Below are 8852 nucleotides of genomic sequence, written 5' to 3'. Positions count from 1 at the left end.
TTAGACTTATAAAATTTAAAGATCAAAAGATAAAATGTATTAGACACATATTATTTTGTTTATATTTGAGATAGGAGAAAATATAACTTTTGTTATGGTAAATAATTATTAAGAGTTTAGAGGTAGTATATTGAAAGTGTAAAATTATTTTACGGCTATCGTTTAATCATAACTATTTAATTTGTACATCGTATTAAACGATTTTTAAATTAAAAATAGTTATTGAATATTATTTTGTTTATATTCAAGACCAAAGAGATATTATATTTTATGATGATAAATAATTATTAAGAGTTTAAAAGTAGTATATTGACTTATAACTATTCAATTTGTCGCATCATATTAAATAAATTTTAAATCGAAAACCGTTACAAAATATTTTATTGATATGATAAATTTTTATTGATTGTCGGTATAAAATAAATTTATACCGATAATATATCTCCTTTAAATTTAATTATCAATCTCTTGCTAAAAAAATATAAAATATTTCATCCATTTTAAAAACAAGTATATATTTTTAACATATACAAGTTGTTTAAAATAAACCTTGTTTACTTTTTCAAGATGACATTATTATGTTTATTTCTAATTCCACCTCTAAATTAATGTTAGTCGTTAGATGCACGTTTTTCAAATTACTATATTTCAATATACGTTAATGACAATAGTTTATAATTAATAATTCCTCTCTTTGTTCCTTTTGAAGTTTTACTTTTTTAGATTTTTTTTGTTTATTTTTATTTGTCCTTTTCAAAATTGAAAGTAGTATTGATTATTTAAATTATCTCTAATTATTTATTGTAAAGACAAAAAATAAAATAAGATAATATTATAAATGATTAAAGACATTATAGATAAAAGATAAATACTTTTATAAAAAATAACAAAATTTATTAGTTTTATTGATATGTATAAATACTAAATAACTTAAAAATGCCAATTAAAAATAAAAGAAGTTAATAATTTTATAAAATTGCAATATTTTTATTGATTTATAGTTTTTATTTTAAAGTTGAGTGAACGCCTAATTTTTTAACATGAATGAAATAAAAATATACACAATACAAATAAAACTGAAACTTTTAATTCATAAATATCTACATACTTACAAATTTAAAACAACTTTCAAGTGAGACTTAATTAAACTATGACTTTAATCTAGACTCAAGACGTGATTCGATTCTGACTCATGACATTGAAGGACTGGTGAGCAAATTACGATACTCAGACTTTCAATATTTACCTGTTACCTGAAAAACATCACCCTCAACATAGTGAGCATAAAACTCAGTAATATAGATTTAATAAAAACAATTATTGATGTTTCTCAGCTATCCCGGTGTGCTAAGCATGGAAAATCCTCTTGGTAAACTATACTTCAAATTAATATAATACTATTTTTTCGTAAGCTATATACACTTTAAGCCACTAGACATGAGTAATCTAATGACTTAAACTCAATTTATCAAGTAAGTCATAAAAACTACATTGGTTTCACCAAATGTCCTCTACTTGAATAACCTCTTTTGGTAAGATTAGACATAATTAAGTCCGTAAGTGGTGCCCCACTTACCATCGCTTACCCCTCGCTTCCATCGTATATAGACGGAGAGTTCATCTAGCTAGAATGAACCCTATATATATATATATATATATATATATATATATAAATATATATATATATATATATATGCAACTATAATAATAATATAGCATATATCTAATCATAACATATAAGTAATCTCCATTCACATCATAGAACATGCGCTTAACGTATCAAACTTCCAGAAAAGAGTGTTATATTTAAGCTTTCAAATGCAATTGGTTCCACTCAAAAAATGAGTTTCCTAGCTTAAGATATATAGATATTTCAAGATGACTAATGCACAAAAACTCATAATACAGTACAATCTACTTCATAAAATCACGAAAATTTGTAAATTTAATATAAACCTATAAAAGTTTACAATAAAAACGTAATAGGAATAAGCTTTCCAGTCCAATTGATTTCACTCAAAACCAATTCCTATTGCTTCTATTATACTCATCTTAACTTAGTTACGTCATAATCTTTTTCTACACAAACACTATAACTTTGGTAATTTAATTAAAATATCAAACGATGTCCGATTCGAATAAAGGATAACATTTTGGAAAGCCTAAGATGTCTAGTTTATAAATATAATTTTTATTATGCGTAATAGACATTCAATTAGTACAGTTTAATAAAATAAGGTATACATATACAAAACATAACAATAGATTATTTTCCAACTTGTAACTCAATTTTCTCTACCAATTCTCAATGAAAATTGGTGAAACCAGTGCTTATTTCGTAGGTAATTAAGTCTATTTTCTAATGGGATAGAAATCAGCTCAAAACACTATCTATGGAGAAAGTTATGAACAAAATACCAAAGATATACCTATACGGGTTCGAAGACAACACCATACTGTTTTCACTTCAAACTTTATATTTTCAAGTTAATATGATCAACTAAGTAAAATACATTCAAATTTCAGCATAAAATCAAGTAATTACAAATACTAAACAATCATCATCTCATCACAAACCCAACCACAACACTCAACAACAATAATAAAACAACAACTCTTCATATTAATTAATACAAACACCTAACATGCATTATTAATAATCAATGATACAAAATTAAATAAGATTATCTCAATACCCAAACATGCAAAACATGATCTCTAAGCACACCTAAGAGATGTTTTAATAGGGTTTTCTATGTTACCTTAAGAAGAGATTTGAGACCTCCAAAATTTGATTCTAATTCATTCTTCTACAAGGGAAACTTTAACTCATTTTCACGTTTACATCTTCCTTCTCAACATGCAAAAAATTCTAAACTTCTTCTCCTATATTGAAACCTTAACTTTCCTTTTCTTCTTTCTCATAATTTCTCATTTCACTACCTCTTGATCATCTTTTATTCTAATAGGTGTGAGGGTGTTTCTATGATGAGATGATGAAATGAGGGAGTTTGAGAAAGACATGCAATGGAATTAGTGTGTTATCTTCTTTTTTTCTTTCCTCCTCTCTTCTTCTTTCCTCTTTTCCCTTCTTTCATCTTTTCTCTTTTTTTTTCCTGATATGTTACTGTTATCCCTCACTCTTTCTTTCTTTCATTATTTATTTATTTTATTATTATTATTTAACAATTGGGTTTTAAGTAAAGGGAGGTGTTACATCTATCATCTATGGATAATCATCCATTGCATGTTGGAGTTGGAGTGACCTTATAATTATATACATTGCTAGCTGCTAAAATCAATAATGGTTTTGTGATATGACTATGTCGGAATCATGCTTCGAATTGACCATAGAACTCCGGCATGAAGAATTCGATGGGACTTGAATTGGATTGTACTAATAATAATAAGTTTTCAATGTTCATCATTGTAGAATATCATCATAATAATTTGACACGTGGGAACAATCCATAATGTGGACACAAGCAAGAAGTTGTTATGGATTGACCCACAATCAATCAATGAATTTAGAAGGGAAGACAAAGGGATAATTGAAAGATTTGTTGATGTTTTGTGAGTCAAAATGTCATTCATGTGGTGCCCATGGAAATTTTATCTAGCATGACTACAACTTGAGTGTGTGAGAAATATTATTGTTCCAAGTTGATCGATATTGGTTCAATAGGATTTGTCTCCATCAATGAAACCAGTTGTGATTCTCTCTATTTTTCCTCTCTAGTTTTTTAGTATATAGAAAATATTTGAATTCATTATACAAATTCATTTGGTTAAATTTGAGTATATAGAAAATATTTGGATTCATTATACAAATTCATTTGGTTAAAATTGTCGTGGTCAAAGTAGTATGTTAAGGTCAACGCAAATGAAAAACTTTGTAAAGATTGTAACAAAGTAATGTTATTAGCGTTCACTAGATAATAATTATTAATTTTTTTTACTAATATTACTATTTTTGGGTCAAAACTAATATTATTTTCTAAAAAATTACATTGAGATCTTGGTGTGGGTTGGTCTGCTCTAATCTAAATTTTAATTTTGGTTAATTGAGTTTGACAAAACAGATTCGATTATTTTTTTCAGCTTGTTGATCTTTTGGTCTCGTTTTTTTAATGACACATCTTATATTAAATCATGGGCTAATGAGCACTTTCATTAGATCCCATTCAATTTTGATAACTCTAAATATAACTTAATAGTTTTTTTTCTTACCATTTTAATATAAATGTAAAAGGTAAGATATTTGTTAACGGCAGAAGTAATTCTTATTTTAATAACTCTTTATAGTTATAAAAATTAAATTTTATCAATTTAACTTTTTATATTTATATATTACTTACTTTAACGATTATGTAAAAAACATTCTAAAAATTAGTTTATATATAACTATAAGATCTTATAATATAACGGTTTCTTTGTGGGATCCAGATTATATTAGCTCAAAGACCCAATTATATCATAGGGTGAAAAACACAGGACTCTAGTTCCTTGAATTAGAAGAGGCCCTCCAAGACCCAATTAATGGCTTATTGGCAATCCAATACCCAAAATAAAAGGGCCAGTAACCATCAGACAATCCCTCCACAGAAAAATGTAATTGCAACAAAAAATAAATGTGGACTTGATATTTTATGACGGATAGTCACGTTACTAGAGATGATAGTCACATAGATATATTCATCAATTATCGTGAGATTTCACTAATAAGCATCAATAATAAATTTCTCTATATAATTTTTTTTTACGGATATCACATAAAGTTGCATGATCAAATTAGGTGCTGCAACTATCTTCACTCGTCATCGTAAAATTCGATTTATTGAAATAAATCATAAATTTCTCTATGTAAATATTTTTTTTTATGGAAATCACATATCGTTACATACTCAAATTAAGTGTTAGAGCTATCACATCCATAAACATTGTATAATGATCACTATTGTCAAGAGAAACAATGACATTAGTGATAGTCACCCCATTTACAATCTCTATAACAAAAGTGATTCATAAAACTAAAAAGAAGATAAAAGTGTAAAAGAAAAATAAAATAGGTACTTCGTTCGGTTTATGAACCTAAATTGTTTAGATGATATGATATTCAAATTTTAAGTTGTACACTAATACAATAGTTTCAATGAGATAAAGTTCATACAAGAAAGATTTGTGAATAATATACATGTTTTTATATTTATTAAAAGAATAATTCATTTTTATTTGAATTTAAATTATTAAATTCACAATTCAAATTTAGAGTTTTACATTAATACAAGTCAAATCCGACTTAACCCGTCCTCTGTACACCCCTATTTTCGATGGACACTGATGTTGTTGGAGATGATAGTGGCATTGATATCCTCACCCGTCATCGTGAGATTCGACTTATCAGAATAAATCATAAATTTCTCTATGTAAATATCTTTTTTTATGGATATCACATAACGTTATATACTCAAATTATATACTCAAATTAAGTGTTAGAACTATCACATTCATAAATATTGTATAATTCTCACTCTTGTCAAGAGAAACAATGACATTAGCAATAGTCACCCCATTTGCAATTTCTATAACATAAGCGATTCATAAAACTAAAAAGAAGATAAAAGTGTAAATGGAAAATAAAATTGGTACTTCGTTCGATTTATGAACCTAAATTGTTTAGATGATATGATATTCAAATTTAAAATTGTACACTAATACAATACTTTCAATGAGATAAATTTCATACAAAAAAGATTTGTGAATAATATACATATTTTTATATTTATTAAAATAATAATTCATTTTTATTTGAATTTAAATTATTAAATTCACAATTCAAATTTAGAGTTTTACATTAATGCAAAAAAAAACTAAGAAAAAGATAAAAGTGTATAAAGAAAATAAGATAGGTACTTGGGTCGATTTAATCATTGGAATAGGAAGAGGCAAATAAAAAAAATTAACATTTCGAAAACTTTCTTTATTAATACAAAACTTCCTATAACAATACAAATTTAGAGTTTTATATTAGTGCAAAACTTCCTATATAAGATAAAATTCATATCTTATACCTTTTTCTTTTACACAGAGAGACTTTGGAGAATCAAATATAGTAATAAAGAAAACTTTAAATGGTTATAAGAGTGCATGGTATAATCCAAGAGCGTTGTTATTGGTTCAATTAATTAAAAACATTAATCTCACATACATAAGGCGTGGTTGCCTTGACCATAGTCGGAAGATGCAATCGCTCAGGACTTTAAAGTTAAAGGGACATCAACATTGTTTATATATAAATATTAGATAACAACGTCAATTTTAGTTAATAGTATTTAAAGAATCAATTTTTGTTTTAGTAGTAAAAATATAAATGTGCGTCAGTGCATGCACTACGCGAAAAAACGGATTTTTCAGCGCTTTTTTTAAGTCATTTACAGCGCTTTTTCAAAAAAATAAGCGCTGTGGAAACAAGCGCTGTAAATGATACAACAGCGCTTTTAAAAAAGCGCTATAAAACATGTAAATACAACGCGCGCTTGTTATGCACATTTTACAGCGCTTATTCAAAAAAGCGCTGTAATATGCACCCCATTATATGAGTTATGGGTGTGCATTTTACAGCGCTTTCTCAAAAAAGCGCTGTAAAATGCACACCCATAACTCATATATGGGTTGGCATATTACAACGCTTTCTCACAAAAGCGCTGTAATATGCCCACCCATAATTTCATATATGGGTTTGCATATTACAGCGCTTTCTCAAAAAAGCGCTGTAAAATGCACACCCATAATTTCATATATGGGTGTGCATATTACAGCGCTTTCTCAAAAAAGCGCTGTAAAATGCCCACCCATAATTTCATATTACGGGTCTGCATTTTACAGCGCTTTTCGTGTACATTTTACAGCGCTTTCTCACGAAAGCGCTGTAAAAGGTGCACCATTAAAGCGCTTTAGAACAACATTTTACAGCGCTTTTTAAAAAAAGCGCTGTAAAATGTGTGTGTGTGTTTTTTTTTTAAACGCTGTAAATTAATTATTTGAAATGAAAAGCGCTTTTTAGCTTTTTATGGCATTTTTTTTAAAAAGCGCTGTCTTTTATCTTTGTATCCAAAATTATTTTTGATCCAAAATCACTTCACAATCAGTAGAACAGAACATATTATAAACAATCAGTAGAACAGAACATATTATAAACAATCAGTAGAACAGAACATATTATAAACAATCAGTAGAACAGAACATATTATAGACAATCAGTTCACACAATCAGTAGAACAGAAATCAGAACTCTGTAACTTTATTAACATATATGTAACTCTGTAATTTACAACCTAAGTAACTACATTCAGATACATATATACAACCTAATTTACAACCTAATTACCTACATTCAGATACGTATATATATATAACCTAATTTACAACCTAAACTACATTCAGATCCATTATATAATAACTAACAGATCCATTATATGCATATATTGTGTCCTATGATCATTTACATATAATAACTAACAGAATATACATTATATGCACTAGCTACCATATAATATTCAGATCCCTTGCCCAGCACAAGCTATTTCCCAGAAAATCAAATAATTTTCATGTCAAGCACGTACTGACACCATTCTTCCTTTAATTCCATCAGATCTTCCTCAGAATATGATGGACTGGAATTGGCAAAGTACTGCAATATAAAAATTGAACATATTATATTAAGTTAGTATCAAATATATAGATAATTTATATATGAAAATCATATAATGCAAATACCGTACCGTTTCTGGGATAATAGTTTTATTCTTCTCAACAATCTCCTTCATGAATCTCAATATGTAGTACCCACAGTCGATGTTATTTGTTTGACGAGGGCACTTTATTGAGATCCATGTAATGTTATTAGACTTCTGCTTCGACACTTTAGCACCTCTTTGAGCTCGATAAACTTTTAAGGCACTATCGAATGAATAAATGTGATTATTAGAGCATGAATATTTATATATATATATATATATATAAATATTCATGCTCTAATAATCACATTTATTCATTCGATAGTGCCTTAAAAGTTTATCGAGCTCAAAGAGGTGCTAAAGTGTCGAAGCAGAAGTCTAATAACATTACATGGATCTCAATAAAGTGCCCTCGTCAAACAAATAACATCGACTGTGGGTACTACATATTGAGATTCATGAAGGAGATTGTTGAGAAGAATAAAACTATTATCCCAGAAACGGTACGGTATTTGCATTATATGATTTTCATATATAAATTATCTATATATTTGATACTAACTTAATATAATATGTTCAATTTTTATATTGCAGTACTTTGCCAATTCCAGTCCATCATATTCTGAGGAAGATCTGATGGAATTAAAGGAAGAATGGTGTCAGTACGTGCTTGACATGAAAATTATTTGATTTTCTGGGAAATAGCTTGCTGCTGGGCAAGGGATCTGAATATTATATGGTAGCTAGTGCATATAATGTATATTCTGTTAGTTATTATATGTAAATGATCATAGGACACAATATATGAACATGCATATGGATCTGAATGTAGTTTAGGTTGTAAATTAGGTTATATATATATACGTATCTGAATGTAGGTAATTAGGTTGTAAATTAGGTTGTATATATGTATCTGAATGTAGTTACTTAGGTTGTAAATTACAGAGTTACATATATGTTAAAAAAGTTACAGAGTTCTGATTTATGTTCTACTGATTGTGTGAACTGCTTATGGTATTTGAATATGTTTTGTTGTTGTGTGCACTGATTGTGAAGTGATTTTGGATCAAAAATAATTTTGGGCACAAAGATAAAAGACAACGCTTTTTAAAAAAA

At 27.6% G+C, this 8852-nt stretch overlaps 1 long non-coding RNA gene and 1 other non-coding gene across 2 annotated transcripts; both read right to left on the bottom strand.

The window, feature by feature from the left end:
* Positions 1 to 1058: 1058 nt before the first annotated feature.
* On the bottom strand, positions 1059 to 3215 carry LOC140920589 (uncharacterized). Its single transcript, XR_012163309.1, has 2 exons — positions 2763 to 3215; positions 1059 to 1253 (listed from the first exon to the last, which is right to left on the bottom strand). It is a non-coding gene; the product is annotated as an uncharacterized lncRNA (long non-coding RNA).
* Positions 3216 to 6727: 3512 nt separating this feature from the next.
* Positions 6728 to 6857, bottom strand: LOC113786799 (small nucleolar RNA SNORA69). The gene has a single exon (XR_003473112.1). It is a non-coding gene; the product is annotated as a small nucleolar RNA SNORA69 (small nucleolar RNA).
* Positions 6858 to 8852: the final 1995 nt, after the last annotated feature.

The sequence above is a fragment of the Cicer arietinum genome, chromosome 5, assembly GCF_000331145.2.
Source record: "Cicer arietinum cultivar CDC Frontier isolate Library 1 chromosome 5, Cicar.CDCFrontier_v2.0, whole genome shotgun sequence".
NCBI lineage: Eukaryota > Viridiplantae > Streptophyta > Magnoliopsida > Fabales > Fabaceae > Cicer > Cicer arietinum.
This window is presented reverse-complemented; position numbering and strand designations above follow the sequence as displayed.